Source organism: Medicago sativa, chromosome 3 (assembly GCF_051527215.1).
Source record: "Medicago sativa cultivar Bolivia chromosome 3, Bolivia_mono, whole genome shotgun sequence".
NCBI classification, from domain to species: Eukaryota; Viridiplantae; Streptophyta; class Magnoliopsida; order Fabales; family Fabaceae; genus Medicago; species Medicago sativa.
Window position 1 is genome coordinate 24,984,173 of NC_140751.1, and position 18,371 is coordinate 25,002,543.

The window sequence follows — 18,371 nt, forward strand, 5'->3', positions numbered from 1 at the left end:
GATTAGTGTATACGTTTTTTTATTTATTTTATGTGGACATATGGATTTAATTATTTAATAATTGTAGCATACATATTTTTCTTTGAGGTATATAGTACTAACTGTCAAGTAAGTCTTTGTTTTCTCCTTTCATTTTGTGTGACATGCAGAATGGGAAGTTGCTTTTTTTTTTTCAATAGTGGAGGAAACTATTCAATTTGATAATTAATTAATTCTTTAATTCTTCAAAGATAATGGGAAAGTCAAGTTGTTAATTAATAGTGTAAATTATTTTTAGATGTACAAATTCAAAGATATATAAAGGGTTATGTTACAAGCCACCTTCATAAAAAGTAGTGTGGTGTCTTTTATCAAGTCACAACTCAAGGTGTGATTTTCACTTTTTTAGTTATAACTTTGATAAAAGACACCTTCATAAAAAGTAGTTGGTGTCTTTTAACAAATGCTCATAGAGTAACTTGATAAAAGACACCTTCATAAAAGGTGTCTTCTATCATAACCCATATATAAATATATAGAAGATAGAGAGATAGATGTGTAACTTGGATCATATCCTTTAACCTTCTCTATATATTGTTTTTAGAGGCACTATTCTTTATTCATCTCAATTTTATCTATCTTTATCTTAATTACACATACACAATGTTTATCTCTATCATTATACTTGGAGTAATATGTTTATGATTATTTTTATACGAAAAAATGGTAGACACTTGTCTTCACCTTTATAAAAAAACAGTATTATTTATAAATATACCCCTTATTTATATTACCAATTTGTATTAATTAATAGCCAAAAAATAAAGAGTAAGAAAGAGAAGAAAAACTATAACACCAAATTGAAGAGGAATCATCCAATAGTTTCATGGAGAAAGTGACGATAAACAACCATTTTTAATAAGCTTCTTCCTCACCATCAATGATGCAACAAAATAAAAAATAGAAGCATCATTTATCCTAATTCACAAAAAAAATCAAAAATCCACATACACATTAAGGAATAAAAAAATATATAAAAGAAAGTTCGAAAAATAGACGAATAAACATTTGAAGCTTAACTATTTGACCAATCTAAGAGTAACTTGACTCCCTATCAATTATCATATCATAGAAACCAGTTAATAATCTAGAGATAAGAGAAAAATTGTACCTACACTAATGAATAAATCGTCATATAATTAATACCAAGAAATATTGAAAAATGGATTCAAATCCAACACCAAAACTCACTGGTTTCTAGCTTTCATCTTTTGCAGGGAATCAAGACTACTACCACCACATAGTATTATTAGAATTGTGAATATTGTTATTTCCTTTCATATTTGAAGCTCTATGTCTCCTCATGTAGCCACCTAAAGCTTGTCCTATTGCAAACTCCAATCCACAAATAGAACACTCTTGTTTTAGACTTTGATAATCAAAAGATGAAGAGTAAAAGTGAGTGGAAAAACAACAATACAAAATTGAAGATAAACTATCCAATTGTTACTTGAAAGTGATGATGAACAAAACCCAAAATATGATGCACAAAATCACATATTTATACACAATGTTTTCAATGTAGAAACTAAAAATATTGAGATCATATTAGTGGTTGTATATATAATGAGTGAGTGTATGGTCATAATTAAAAAATGAGTTATGAAATAAAAAAAAAAAGCAGTTCAAAGGTTGTGATAGAAATGAATCCATCCATCCATAATCCATAATAAACATGTAAAGAATGTGTGAAGGAGGTATAACGTAAAATGAAACAAAAAGCATAACGTCAAATTAAAAGTTAATTGTGCCTTGTATTACTTGACCTTGTGTATTCTTTTTAATTGTTGATATCAACTGCTGTATTAATTCATTGTTGGTTTGTTCATGATATGCTATTCATTCATTTCAATCATAATGTATTAGTGGAAGCGATATTATAACACTAAAACAGCTACTGGTCAAGTGGTTAAAGTGCTTGGATGGAGGCTATGGGTTGCGAGTTCAACTCCCTGCAGAGACTTTTTTCAGAAATATTTTTTAAACCTCTCAAAAAAGGCAGGATTAGGTTTAGGTTTAGGGTTTCACAATGAGCATGCATTGTGAACCTTAGTATTATATATTAAGATGAGGAAGAAGAAGAGAAAAAATTTGTGATATAGGGTACAAGAGGTCGGGCACGGCCGTGCCACCCTTGGCACGGGCCGTGCCAACATTCTGACTTCAATGGCCCTTTTTTTTCTTAAAAACTTGGCACGGCCGTGCCAATGCTAGCACGGGCCGTGCCACCTTTCTGGTCCTGGGGCTTCAAAATTTTTCAATTTCTTGATTTTTCTTCGAATCACACTTGGACAATTACCTACAAAACAACTTAAAACAAAGAAAAACAAAACAAAAGCAATTAAATGCGTGGGTTGCCTCCCACGAAGCGCTCTTTTAATGTCATTAGCTTGACGGTTAGAAAGAGTCCTTAGAATGGATCAAAGATATCATATTGTGCAGATGACGCTATAAAACGTTCTTTCACAACATGATCGTTAAGCATGCAACAAGAGTAAAGAGCGGGACCTTTCATAACGTTTTCCAACTCAAATCCTACCATCTTATCACTCACTTGAAAGATGATCCTACCAAGTTTAACATCAATGAGAGCTCCTGCAGTTGCGAGGAAAGGTCTACCTAGGATTATAGGGACGTCATCGTCCTCTTCAATGTTAACGACTACAAAATCAGTGGGAATGTATATCCCCTCTATCTTAACAGGTATGTCCTCGACAAATCCTACAAGTTTCATGGTAGAACGATCAGCTATTTTTAATTCCATCTCGGTAGGTTTCAACTCTCCTATCCCTATCCTTTTAAGAAGAGACAAAGGCAGCAAACTAACACTAGCTCCTAAGTCACATAAGGCTTTGTTTATGGATTCATTCCCAATTTCACATGGTATGGCAAAGCTACCTGGATCTCTAAGCTTAGGGGGTGCTTCTTGGATGATTGCACTAGTTTCCTTAGCCAAGGCTATTGTCTCATTATGCTCTATAGCCCTTTTCTTTGAAAAAATTTCCTTTAAAAACTTGGCATATAGAGGCATCCTAGACAAAGCTTCAGCAAAGGGAAGTTTAATGCAAATCTTCCTAAGTATGTTAACAAATTTTTCAAACTTACCCTCTAGTTTAAGCTTATCAGGATTTAAGGGGGATGGAGTTTTGTTTTCTCCAAGTGATTTAGCTTCTTCTATCACAACTTTATCACCTAAGGGCTTGACATTTTCTTTCCCAATGTTTTTAACCTTAGGAAAAGTTTCGCCTAACTTACTACCCCTAAAAGATATGACATTAACTTGGGCTTTGGGGTTGGCTTCGGTTTGACCAGGAAAGACTCCCGGTGTTTGGGAAGATGTAGCCACTTGTTGGGCTATTTGGGCGATTTGTGTTTCAAGCATTTTAGAGTGAGTAGCAATAGAATCAACCTTGGTATTGAGCTTGGAAAGAGAATCATTCAGAAATCTAGTTTGGTTTTTGAGTTCTTGAAGTTGTTTGTTTTGGTTGGCAATAGAGTTTTCCAACAAAATTTCCAAATTGGATTTTTGAGTGAATCTCTGGTTGTTTGCATAACCGGGTGGTGCTACTTGTCCATAGGGATTTTGATTTTTATAAAAATTTTGATTTTGTCTCATCCCTTGGTTGTATTGAGCATAGTTCATTTGCTCAACACCGTTAGTAGCACTACCTAGTTGGCAATCAACACCAGCATGACCAGTTATACCACATATTTCACAAGAAGGAGTAGAAGCAGAATTGATAGCACTAACATTGAATTTTTCAAGTTTTTCAGTTAGTGTATCAATTTTAGAAGCAAGGTGATCATAGTTAGAGACTTCGTGTATACCTGCCTCCTTTTTGGAGGATGAAGAACTAGAGATGGCTCTCTCGTCGGTCCATTTGTAATGATTTTGAGCCATGTCTTCAATTAGGGCATACGCCTCCGTGTAGTTTTTGTTCATAAGTGCTCCACCTGCAGCTGCATCAACAGACATCTTAGTGGTATAAGACAAGCCATTATAAAAAGTGTGGACTATAAGCCACTTCTCTAGGCCATGGTGGGGACAAAGTCTTAGCATTTCTTTGAAACGCTCCCACGCCTCATAGAGAGATTCCCCATCTTTTTGATTGAACCGCGTGATTTGGTCTCTAAGTTTAGCGGTTTTAGATGGTGGAAAGAAACGGGCAATGAATGCTTGCCTCATCTGATCCCATGAAGTAATGGAACCGACTTCGAGGGAATGGAACCAAGCGCTAGCTCTATCCCTTAAGGAAAAGGGAAAGAGATGAAGTCTTACGGCCTCTTGGTTCTCCTTCATGGTTCCACTAATTCGTAGGAAAACAGAGATGTGAAGATTGGGATCCTCAGTGGGGGATCCCGAGAATTGGTTTTGCTGCACCAAGTTAAGTAGGGCAGGCTTGATTTCAAAGTTGTCATCCTCAACCGTTGGGTACACAATAACAGCTTGTGGCTCAGCCGTAGACGGCGTTGCATACTCTTTGAGAGTGCGATTGGCCATGGCGGTGTTATCTTGTGCGTCTCTCTTTCGTCTATGCAAATACCTTTCGATCTCGTTGATTATTACAACTCGATTTCTAGTTTTTCGCATAAAAGAATTGAGAACCCAAGAAGTTAAATATGACAGAAAAAAGTAAAAAGTTAAAAATAAAAATAAAAAGAAAAGAGAAAGAAGAAGAGAGTTCTAATCACTAAGAAAAAGCTAATCAAATTAGTTAACTCTCCGGCAGCGGCGCCAAAAACTTGATAGGGCCAAACCGCAAGTGCACGGCCTATCGAAGTAATAGTAGTAAGTAGAGTTATCGTTCCGCTAGGGAGTCGGTCAATCCAATTAGCTTTTAGAAATTGATTAGAAGAGAAAGGAATAAGAAGTTGGAGAGTGCAGTTTTTGAAGGTAAATAACAATAATATTAAAAAGCCTTGGGATCATTGGTTCATCATAATAACGAATCTTTTCACAAGCAAGCCTTAAACTTATAATTAAACGTTAATCCTAATTACTAAGGACAAGTTTCTCTTTAGCATATCACAGCTCCTCTCGAAGTCAGTGAGTGTATCCCTCCAACAACCACACCTATTCTCATGGGTGATTGCCTTTGGGACCCTTGAAGATCGAAACTTTATGTGTCCCAAGGTTTGCTAGACTATTCTCATGTTTCGCAACCCTTGTCTAAATTCACTTGTTCGGATATCAAAGCTCCGCGTTCGCTTTATGAATTGATATCTGTGATGATGAATTAACCATTATCAAACCCTCCGCGTTCGCTTCCACAGTTTGATAATAATTAATTCATGTTAAAACGGTGAATTTAGATTAGGAATTAGGGTAACAATTAATTAGGGTTTAAGACTTGGCTTGATCCGGATTACGTCATTAGACTTATCCAACGATCCCAAGACAAAGAAGTCTACTCACTCATGTTCATCGTAGACATGGGGGAAGAAGAGAGAGTGCGATAAAAGTAAATTGCAAAGAAGAAAGTAAAACGAAATAAAGACTTTATTGAAATAGCAATTGAAATAAACAAAGTAAAAGATGATTGTTTTATGGTGGAGAGCTACTCTATTTATAGCTTTACAATCGACTTAGAAACTAAGCAACTAAAGGGATAAAACGGTAAAGCTGCAACAGGGTAACTTGGGCCCGAAGAAAAGCAGCAAAAGAGTGTTCTGGGGACGGGCACGGCCGTGCCACATGTTGGCACGGGCCGTGCCAAGCTTCTGAGTTGGGGGAATATATTTTTGCCCCGTATCTTCGTATTCTTGCGCTGTAGTTTGCTCCAGTCCTCTTTCTTTTGCTCCAAGGCACCTTCCACCATATATTCATTCCTAAAATAAAATAAAAGACAATTTAAAGTAAAATATTCTAAAAGGAAATAAATTATAATAAAGCTAAATCAAATCTTATTTAAAACTAAACTAAATAAAGCATTAAAATAAACTAATCTATGACTCATCAAACTCCCCCACACTTGAATCTTTGCTTGTCCTCAAGCAAAAGGCAGTAAACATAGCAGCAACAAAAGATTTGATTATGGCAATATTAAGAAGAAATGTCTCTAGAGAAAGGCTTTGCCTCAAGTACACTAATTACAATTTCAAACACTTCTCATGAACCTATTCTACCCAACATCAAGTCTCAAGTGAGTGTGTGTGTGCAGTCCAACCCTTTTCTTGTTCCTGTATAAGACATATATTATGAGGAATAGGTTCTATCCTTAGTGCTAAAATAACCGAGAAAAGTCCTTTCTTCATTTCATATAAGAGTGATGGGAATTTGAGTTAAAAATTAAATTAGATATAACAATTAAGCACAAGGGGCTGCAGATGCTTAGGGGCTATCTATCCTCATAGGAAGTCTTTTTGGATGTAATTGTCCTTTCCTCCTAGATTCAAAATCACCCTAAGTAGTGCTGCAAAATTTTATCATCTTCGCGTAGGAAGTCTTTTTGGAGAGGGTGTCCTTTCCCCCTAGCATTGATGAATTTGTTTTCCTCATTTGAGGGATTTGGAATTTAAGTTCAATTAGGGAGTCACCACCACAATTAGGAAGTTAGGGATTGTCCTTTCCCCCACATGTTGGTGCCATTCTCCCGCCCCATTTAACATTAACAAATTAAAGAGAATATAACAATTAAGAACAATTTGATTAATTTTCCCACACAAACTTATACTACTTTTACTCTTAAGACTTTAAAGGGTCTAAGTTAACACGAAAGATAGAACGTGTTCCTTAAAATACCTATTCATACATTTACTCAAGGATTGCAACCGGGTGCTTTTCTCATTGGAGAATTTTCACATTAGAACAAGACATGGGTATAGCAAGAACATAAGAAACACAAGAACCTACACTACAAGAAAAACATCAAACTGAGACGGAATTTCGGGACGGAAATATATTCCGTCCCAAAATAATTAAATTGGGACGGAATTTGCGACGCAATTATGGCACAAATATTTTATTAAATATATCTTTATTGTTTTGGGACGGAATTGCAATTCTGTCTCAAAATTGGGACGGAATTTTTATTTCCGTCCCAAACTACAAGAAATTTGTCATTTTACGACATTACCTTGCGACCCTTAGCTTAGAACAGTTGCAGATTGCACTTTTGCAACAGTTGCTACGACGGTTAGACATAAGGGTCGCAGGTTTTATAGTGATTTTTTTTTTTAAGTACTCTTCACATTAATGCTTTTGGGCAAATATTGTCAATTAAACTTTTCCAATTTCAGTCTCGTTCCCACAACTCCAAAACCATGAAACCCCATTTTATTCCTCAATCTCACTTTCCCTCAAATTGAAACCTAAATCTCTACCACCCTTGTTCAATCGAAGGATTATGTTCCTTTATCCAGTTTCATTTAAGCTCTCACCCATAATTTTAACCCATTCCGTTTCTCCACAGTTCTTCACTCTTTGTTGTTCTTCAAATCCTTTTCGACCCATTTCTTTTCTACAGTTGCTCAGTTCCTTTTCTTCCAAAACATATATATAGGACAAGATCTACAAGATCCCGCCACGAACAACCTCCGGCGGTTACAAATGCGGCTAATGGTTCCAATCAGACAAGATCTGGTCCGGCCGTCTCCGCGTTGTGTCCCGCCGTGACCGGTGTGAGATACGGTTAGAAGATCCCAACTTCGGCGATCTCTTCGCTGCGTGTTTTGTTTTTCCCTGTCAGTGTGAGGGTTCAGTTGAACTGGTTGTCGATTCATCGAGATACTTTCTGCTTAAGATTGAAGATGGACAAGGGAAGCATGTGTTTATTGGATTAGGGTTAACGGAGAGGAGTGAAGCTTTTGATTTCAATGTTGCGCTTTCTGATCATGAGAAGTATGTGAGAAGAGAACATGATAAGGAGTCTGGTGATGCCAATGCCATCCTGCTGTTAATTATAGGCTTAAGGTAGTTTCTATTTGCAATTTTGTGTAATTAATCTAGTTCTTTTGATTATGATGATGATTTGTTTCCAATTTTTAGTTGAAAAATAGTTTATAATCAAAATTTAGCGAGTTAAGTTTATGTTTAGTATGCATAAAATTTGTTTCCAGGGTACTGTTAGGCAAACTTAAACTTTGTAAAAATAGGTGTTTTTCCCATGTGTCTAACCAATGTCTATACTGTCTCATGTTTGTGAACTTTTAGGAGTATTAATAGTTGCTTCAAATATTTGTAGAATATAATAGTTAGCTTAAGTTCTTAGTAATTTGTTTTGTTGTGATATGAATTTAATAACTAATTGTTGTGATATGAATTTAATAACTACTTGTTGTGATATTTCTTAGTTGGTACATTTGGGATTTGCCGTCGAGTGTTGTCGTTGTCCACACTTCTTCAACTGTCTTACATCACATCTCAAGGTAAACCCTTCTCTTTACATGTGTTACTATAGTTGAATACAAGGTCGTGGCATTGGTGACCTGTGAGCTCATTTGGTTGAAACAATTACTTAGAGTTTAAGTCTTAAAAAGACAACACAAATGGCACTAATATGTGAATAATCAAGCGGCATTGCATATTACCTCTGGTCTGTTTTTTCATGAGAGAAACAAGCATATTGAGATAGACAGTCACTTTAAAATAATATTTTATTTCGAATTTGTTAATGGACTATACTTAAGTTTTCTATGAATGCTGAAATTAGAGTTCAAAAAGGGCTATGATATCATCAGGGTGAGTTTGGTTTTCAATTTTCTAGTTGTTCTTTTGTCGACAGGAGTTGAAGTAGAGAAAGGAAATAGCTCATTCAAATCGAGAGAAAGAAGCTAATGACCAACTTAAGGGTAATGACTTTAGTTTTTTATGAAATTAATTTTATGTCATTAACTAAACAATTTTTATGCCATTAACGGTGAAAGCATCATCTGCTTTGATAGAGAAAAAAGGCATGTGTTACGTCAATGGATCTCGAATAATGAAGAGTATTTGTCATCTTCTAAAGATTGTGTATAATGGTACATACATTATAATCATTTGAGTTTTGATAGCTTGACATTGCCTTTGGTGTACACATGTTTAAGACTAATTTTTTCCTTGTGTTTTTTTGTACAAAATCAAACCTTGGATATTTCTTAGGCAAATCAACAACTGCTGGTGTACGTGGTTTTTGTGTTTCAGCACTGCTAAGACTCGAGGAAGTTATTAAAACTTAAGAATTAATTGGGTTTTATATTTTGTAGACCTTCAAGTTATAGGTTATCCTATTGGATGATTGATAATACTTTGAAATTTCGTTAGATTTTATGTTTTTGATGGAACTATTGGTGTTTTCAATTTGAATTGTACTCTGGAATGATTCTTTTGAAATTTTTATGACACAATTTAATGTGCATAATATAAAGATATTAAAACCGTAGAAGAATATTGTAAATAACATTTATCGCACATATTTATTTGTGACTGAAAATTATATATATATATATATATATATATATATATATATATATCCCAGCAAATAATTTTTAAAAAAAAATATTTTAACCCAATCTGGGACGGAATGCAAGTAATTTGTCACAAACATCGGGACGGAATTTGAGATTTCTGTCGCAATGTTGGGACGGAATTGAATAGTTGGGGTAAAATAATTAATTACAATCCGTCCCAGATTCCGTCCCCAACGTGCGACGGAAGATGAAATTCCGTCCCGAAATATTGCGACAGCAAGTATTGCGACAGACGTATTTTTTCCAAAATTCCGTCCCAGATTTCAATTGGGACGGAAATTTGTACTACTGTGCGACGGAAATTTCCGTCCCAAATCAATGTTTTTCTTGTAGTGCTATTTTCATGTACAAGAGGCGACCTAAAGAAGAGACAAAACAAAAATTTTCATGCCATATTTACATTAAAAACAAGCTACTTAGTCATGCCTCTTGCTATAAAAACAAAACAAAAGAATAAAGTTCAAGGGAGTTTGGGAACACTACGACTCTAGACACTTTATTAGGCCCCCCCCACACTTAGGGGAAGCATTGTCCTCAATGATTCAAAAGAAAAAGAAATTAAAAGAAGGAGGAGAAGTAGAAGAAGAAAGAAGGAGTAGAAGAAGAAGTGATGTATAGAATCAAAGACCTTTTTGAGATATTTCTATTATCAAAAATCTATTTGAGATCCCTATGTCAGTGACTAATATGTAGGTTTTTATACATATTATTATTTTTTATATATTAATTAGTATAGGATATACAATTCTGGTATTTTCAAGATAGGTGGCTTGCGAATGGCACTATGGCACAACCTTCAGAGCACTTCAATCACACGCTGAACCCGACAGTGCAGGATTTTAATATGCAGGGACAGACCTCATGGAATATGAATATGCTTCATCAATATCTCAGTCCGCAGTCGGTGCTTGATGCTTGATTGGATGACAATATAGAAATGAATCATGCCATGAACGGTTAGAAATTGTGTCAATAGTAGCTGATAACTGCCTACCAGAGCTATGTTGCAAGAAGATCAGGGAAACATGGAGAAAATAGGGGCTGCAGCATTATTGTGATCAGACCCAGCTGCAAAATCGATACTTTGGAGGAATCGTTTTCTATGTACTAAGAGCACTACCTAAGACTGATAAATGTATGTTTGCCATGAACCTTTGGAGTTTGTGGAGGAGAAGAAACATGGAAATTTGGGACAATCAAAGGTAAAGGACATATTGTTTGTTGACAGAACGACAGAGGAAATTGTTTGTTGACAGAATGGTGGAATGCAATAAATGTTGAGCAGCAAAACCAGACCAGCCACAAAAGTTTTAAATGGCAGCGTCCCCCTTACACCTCTATCAAGTGTGTGTACCATCGATGTTTTGTTCTTGGAGTATCATAATAGAGTGGGATATGAATGTGCTTGAGAGATAAATTCGGTATGTTTATGTTAGCTAAAACAACATGGTTACAGCTGATTATGATAGTTGAAATTGGAGAAGCGTTAGGGCTGCTAGCAGCCATGGATTGGGTGAATGAGTTGGTGTTCGAAAGAGTGATTTTCTTCTTGGATTCAAAAGGTGTGGTAGATTCTTTCATCTCCGATGCGCGTGACGATACAGAGTTAGGTTCTATTTTAGCTAGATGTAGAGTTAGTTTATCTGATATTTGTAACAACTCTAATGTCGATCTCTCTAAGAGGGAGGCTAATATGGATACATTGTCTTGGATTTTCACACCATTGACAAATTGAATAACTGAAACCTTTATATTCCACTTTCAACCAACTCCGCACAAATATTTCCACCACCTCTGTTACTGATTCAAACACTATTGCTCTAAACTCTCTGTTGCATGCATTGTAAGAAATAGCTGTAACACCCATACTAAACGTACCTAGGAAGTTTAGAATGTGCATTAACTTGATACTGGATACATTAAAATTTACATCAATAAAACTCCGAATGAATATCATATACAATCATAAGCGTTCGTACAACAAGAGTATACCCAACTTAGTCTAATACATAGTAAGGGCATCCTTGGTATCCATAGCATCCTGCAGCGGGTACGAACGAACACTTGCTGTAATATCCATTCGACTACCAGCTTGCCACACCAACCTGTTTATCTGAAACAAATAAGGATAGGGATGAGACATAATGTCTCAGTGAGTTCCCCTAATCCTAGGCTATAGGTAACCTCCGGGGAAACCTACGGTCACCACGTGTCTACAATACAACCTGGCGGTTGATTATACGTGTGTGGTCATGCTCTCCTAGACGGTCGTGCATACTAGATCCGTCATATGTTTATCTTACTTGTCATAGGTCTTTAAGAACATCTTACGTGTCATGGCGGTTAAAAGGGAACCTAATACCGCTATGCCAAGATACGGTAAATGCATCGAGGTCTAACAAAAGATAATCATGACACAATCCTAAATCGGACGATTAGGGAAACCTAAGATCGTCATCGGCATGAACTTCAAAACTTGCTCTATTCATAACTTGTACGTGTCTAACGTCATATAATATCTTGACATCCTTAGGGAATGCTATCATACTAGTTCTCGACGATCTACATCAAGACTCTATTACATAACCTATACATATCTAACATCATGTCATAATCAAGTTCATTCATTAAGTTAGAGGTTAGCGTTGAACAACAACGTAATCTGAGTTCATTTTACGGAGAGCCCCGGGGTGGAGTAATCCCGAGCACAATCCCTATCTAACCGATGAAAACCTATCTAAGGTACATCGAAACTCCCTCGGTGACGTGCGGGCCCCTCTTGTGGAGCTTATCCCGTTTCACCTAGCGGAAACCCCTCGAGATCCAACCTAGTGTGGATCACAAGAAACACGACTCCTACGTCTTTCATTAAAGGCTTGTCTAATCATTCATGAAAGGTTAAAACTATACATGATTTCTTATTTACCTCGGATCCTTAATCGATCCGACTAATGGTAAATTACATACTTACTCGTTTACCACGGGTCCGTGAAATACCTGTTTGGCGTTAAACTACCTACCTAGTCATCATTCTTAATGAAGAGATTAAATTATCTATTCATGGCTTAATATGCATGCATGGTCATTCTAATTCATGTGTGAAGAGAATACAATAATCACTCTACGTCTTCACATACATAGGACTCGTGCATAGCATTCTAGTTCTCGACAAGCTATGTCGAGGCTCTACATTCATTCCCCTTCTTAGTTTATCACTACCCGGACATATGACCCTTCGAAGAATATTGTTGTTCACTTCGTCAAACCTTACTTTCCATAGTGCCTTACATACTTTCAAGTGCCACATACTATTAGATAATAACGATGCTTGTTCTATCATTTTGCTTTAAAAAATCTTCTAAATCTTGGTATACGTGTCCTTGAAATGAATAAATGCATAACTTTTAAAAGAACATAATGAAACCAAACCATAACGATACTGCAGAACCACATGACGAGTCACTATATTTTTTTTTTTTAAAAAAATAAACTTCGTTTCCAAGTCTCTTAATATCCATCTTAACTTTAGAAGTTATAAAATCATGGTTTGACATTATACTAGCAAGTATCATTATCACTTAACAAGTACGACATAAGAGGGTATGAATCTCATCAAGCGTATCTCAAAAAGCATATTTTCTTCGGTGATAAAATCATTAAATTCCAAAAGTTGATTCTTTCCTATTCCTCACTAACTTATATGTATGTCTCAGACACACATTACTGCATAACATAATTTACGTAGGATCCTTGACCCACATAATGATGTCTCGTTCCCTTGTTCCAAGAACACTGAACTTGAATCATCATAACATCATACTCGGATACCGGTTATAACCTTTATTTATTACTTGATCATTAATTTGATTCACAAGAAGGAACCTTTCGACTCTTACATATATTTCTCTTGTCATAGCACATACTCTTTAATCGACTAACGGTTCTTACACGTATTCGACATCACCAAATAAGCAACCCGATTAAATTCATTTGTAGTGACTCCAACCTTTCCTATCTTACTTAGGTGAGGACACATCTATTATACCTTTACCATATCCATCACTAACTGTACAAATCTCATTACTTTCTTAACGTTTTGAGAACTCCTCGCTCGTCTCATAATGCTTCTCACAAAGATTCTTACCATCAAATTCCATGTTCCATGGTTACTATCTACAACTTTACTGATTAATGTATGTTGTGTCACTTTGATTCCCACCATTTAGCTTTAACCAATACTCTAATCCATTGAGACGAGTGAAACCTCATATTCTTTTTCCTATGTGTTTACCATCCTCTTGAACTCTTGTCATGACCATTCATGTGGCAACCAACGCCGCATTCTTGCACTTCTTATTGCCTTGTAAGATTGAATCTCATGATAGACTTATCACATTGTCATAATACTTCCTTTAAGAATAGATCTTACATTCTCACTGATTGGATTTACCCCCTGACATAACCATATCATACTTAAACTTGTTCCCGAGCAATATCGAGTTTCCATAGTAGACTCACCACGTACTCATTCATGCATTTCTTGAATATCCAACATTGCATCTTTGTATTCTCGCATACTATGTTTTACGTAATCATACTAATGCTTTCTCGTTAATTTCTCTCTTTGAGAAAACTTCATAAATTAGCACACACGGGTCATTGGCGTTGATGATTCTCCACCATATATATAAAACATTTTGAATCTGGGTCCTAGTCTTTAGCATAAAATTCACGGAACGAGTTGATAACACAACTGTGCCATCAAATCTTGCTCCAAGTGAATCTAGCTTACTCTTCAAGAGTCATAACCGACCGGTACCTGTAGAATTCCTTTTAAAGTTCAAGAACGTCAACTCCAATCACCCATATGCGTATGCCTTTCTAAAACCATGTAAACTTTATGATTTTAATTATTATAGCGAACCTTAGCAAGTAAATCAAGCAAAACATAGATTCGAGAGATACTCATAATTTCACAAAATCCGAGAATCTTGCGATTTCACATAACTTTTCACCACTTTACTTCTTATTTCATGTCTTCGCGTCCGTAACTTCCATTCCACATACCGGAACCTCTAAACTCTTGGTCTAAGTTCCTTCATAACTCTTGACACATTAACTTCCAAAGTCACCTTAAACCGAATCGATTCCGTTAATAGTTATTCATACCTTTTTCCTTTGCAAAACCTTAGGATGTAATGTACATTTGTTACTTGATGTTATAAAGGGTTTTTAGTTAATAAAAGATTGTGAAGACAACCCCCCAATAGCCACTACGGACCCTATAGACAAACTGATAGTTTTCGAAAAAACTGAAAATTTCGCCCTGGGTTCGCTCAGCGAGAGCAAATTCGTTATTAGCAAAGTTTTCGTTATTGGCGAGTTTCCTCAGCTCAATTTTCCAGAAAACATATTTTGCATAAAAATATTACCTATTGCACATCATTCATTCCGAACATCATAAAAACAAATGGTTCATAACGTTGCATGACATCATTAACATCAATCGATACAATTCTCGGCACATCAAAAATTAATGCCTTAGTCATTCTAACTCTCAACATAAATCCTTAACTTCTTCCATTACACATAGCACATCTCATTACTTTGCTGCCTCACACTACATTCCAAACGTTAGAACATACTCATACTACTATCCTTGAAAGCTCACTGATTTTGTCAACATATGTCGACTTATCCTTATCTTGTAACCTTGCACTTACATTCCAGAACACAGTTCCTTTCTATATCACAAACCCGTTCCAACAACGACTCTTACCAAAGCTCCAGGTCATACTTAGATATTTAAAAACTCTTCACCTTCGGGTACTCGAAACATCATTAACAACTTACCCAACATTGCCGAAACACTCCGTCTTAACATTGTCTTACATTCCCGAAGGAATCAAACTTCTACGGCTTAGCTCACTGGCCACCATCTGGCACGATTAAACTCTTACTATTCTTACTCCGAGTTCACACTTCTCAGTTCTTCTTCATCACATACTTCGTTCCTCCTGGGTCCTATTCAGCTCTCAGGCATCCATCCTAACCGTCGGGTGTTAAATTGAGTTGATCAGACTCAACTAACAACGACAATTATAACATTTACCTGGAACCCAATGGTCCCACTACCTTAGTTGAAGCTTAATGAACCATGGCACGATCTGAATCGACCTGCTCTGATACCAAATGTAACACCCATACTAAATGTACCTAGGAAGTTTAGCATGTGCATTAACTTGATACTGGATACATTAAAATTTACAACAATAAAACTCCGAATGAATATCTTATACAATCATAAGCGTTCGTACAACAAGAGTACATACAACTTATTCCAATACATAGTAAGGGCATCCTTGGTATCCATAGCATCCTGCAGCGGGTACGAACGAACACTTGCTGTAATATAAATTCGACTACCAGCTTGCCACACCAACCTGTCTATCTGAAACAAATAAGGATAGGGATGAGACATAATGTCTCAGTGAGTTCCCCTAATCCTAGGATATAGGTAACCTGTAACGCCCGTCGTAATTATTTAATTATTTGATGAGTTTTAACATATATTTATATATGTGTGATTTATATGATTTATGAATTTAAGTGGTTTACATGATTTATAGATAAATTATGTGATTTTTAAGATTGATGTGAAGTATATGATTTTGTGAAGTATATGATTTTGGTGTGACTTATTTTATTATTAAATAAAATAAGATATGAAAAATAAAATAAAAATCTTAGAAGTTGGGTTGTGATGTGAAAAGAGTAAGTTTAGAGGTGAGTAGAGTAATAAGGGAAATAAATATAACAACGTAAGTTAGAAATTTTTTACGTGAAACGCTTTTGGAGAAAATGGGAGAAAAGTCAGAAAAGAGGAGGACTAGAGGGAGAGCTGCGATTTCAACAAAAAACCAGGTAAGGGTGAGACTAACTTTCAATATTATTAAGGGTATGATTCTGAAAAATGGATTTAGCATGATTAGGTTGAGTTTTTATGAGAATTGAGAATCAGGGTTAATGATCGATTTTGAGGATTGAACCATGAAAAGATGTTAGATTGATGCCAAACATGTATACAGACCTTAGATATTCCATAGGATGATAATTAGATGTTAATTGGATGATAGAACAAAGAGATTAGGTGAAATTTTGAGAAAAACATGTTTCTGGCCGTACTGACATTCATCGCTCGTAACTGCGAGCAATAACACTCGCCATTGCGAGCTATGAACTTCATCGCTCGCCATTGCGAGCGAGATCACTCGCCATTGCGAGCAAGCCAGTCACTCGCCATTGCGAGCAAGTCACTCGCCACTGCGAGCAACCCAATTACTCGTCATTGCGAGCAGGATACTCGCCATTGCGAGTTAAGCTGTTAGTTGCCCAAGTTGTGTTTCCATGCAATCCTCTCGCACGTGTAGCCATGAGTTGATCTTAGGAGTAAGAATGAGGGTTGTTTAGGATACTTCCAGATGTTCCAGAAGTCTGTTAGATGACTGAGATTGTTAGTAATGTTGTATGAATAATATTATGATGTTTTATGATATTTATGTTGATGTAATTCATTCCTCAAATGATGTTGAAACATTCAAGCACTGTTATATGTTGTAATCTGTTGTTGTTCAATGCTGTTGACCATTTAAAGTCTTGTAGTTGCATGGGTCGGTCTAAGTTGTAAAGATTTAAGAAGTTGTCCATGTTTATGGAATTGTAAAAGATGTTCACGTTGTTGTCTAAGTTGTAGGAGTTGAGTCCATTGCATACTCATTAAAGATGGGGGCTTGAGGCCCAACAGCTTAATGCTCAAACTACGTTGGGGGCTTGAGGCCGGCAACTTTATGCTCACTAAGTTGAAGAGCCTAATTACGCTCATATTATGTTGGGGGCTTGATTCCCCGAATGGTACCACATGCATTTGCATTTCAAGAAGTTTCACGATGATTTAAGTTGTTAAGAGTTGCATTGTCAAGTTGTGTCGCATAGTCGAGTTAGTGACAAGTTGAATATGATGTATGATGATAACTGAAAAGATGATGTTGATTATGATTTACTGATAGTATTTGATTATGAATTATTACTATGCTACGTGATAAATATTGATATATTAAAGATGTTTTATGTTGTTAAATGCATTTTGATGAATTATATGTTTAATTTATTGATTGTGAAATCTCACCCCTTCTGCTTGAAAATGTTGCCCTTCGTATGGGTAACTTGCAGGTAATCAAGATTAGCTGCAGTCGTGGGTGACTATCTCTCACTGTGTCCTTAGGTGCTCTGATACGTAACGGGATGGGGGCTTGCTTTTACTTTTATTCCTTACGTGTCTTTTATGAACTTTTTATCAATAATTATTGAACCAAGACTTATGAGTTTTTCTGATGAGGCCTGCGTGCCAAGACTTTTATTTATGTTGAACTATTTTCCGCTGCGAAGTTTCAGACACGCATCGAGGCCTAACAAAACATAATCATGACACAATCCTAAACGGGATGATTAGGGAAACCTAAGATCGTCATTGGCATGAACTTCATAACTTGCTCTATTCATAACTTGTACGTGTCTAACGTCCTATAATATCTTGACATCCTTAGGGAATGCTATCATACTAGTTCTCGACGATCTATGTCAAGACTCAATTACATAACCTATACATATCTAACATCTTATCATAATCAAGTTCATTGATTAAGTTAGAGGTTAGTGTTGAACAACAACAACATAATCCGAGTTCATTTTACGGAGATCCCCGGGGTGGAGTAATCCCGAGCACAATACCTATCTAACCGATGAAAACCTATCTAAGGTACATCGAAACTCCCTCAGTGACGTGCGGGCCCCTCTTGTGGAGCTTATCCCGTTTCACCTAGCGG

At 36.2% G+C, this 18,371-nt stretch overlaps 1 long non-coding RNA gene and 1 other non-coding gene across 2 annotated transcripts; both read left to right on the plus strand.

Moving 5' to 3' along the window:
* Window positions 1–4,070: 4,070 nt before the first annotated feature.
* LOC146936615 (small nucleolar RNA R71) lies at window positions 4,071–4,177 on the plus strand. Its single transcript, XR_015033623.1, has one exon. It is a non-coding gene; the product is annotated as a small nucleolar RNA R71 (small nucleolar RNA).
* A 3,051-nt stretch (window positions 4,178–7,228) lies between these two features.
* Window positions 7,229–9,419, plus strand: LOC146936616 (uncharacterized). Its single transcript, XR_015030664.1, has 5 exons — window positions 7,229–7,951; window positions 8,332–8,406; window positions 8,763–8,829; window positions 8,923–9,000; window positions 9,122–9,419. It is a non-coding gene; the product is annotated as an uncharacterized LOC146936616 (long non-coding RNA).
* Window positions 9,420–18,371: the final 8,952 nt, after the last annotated feature.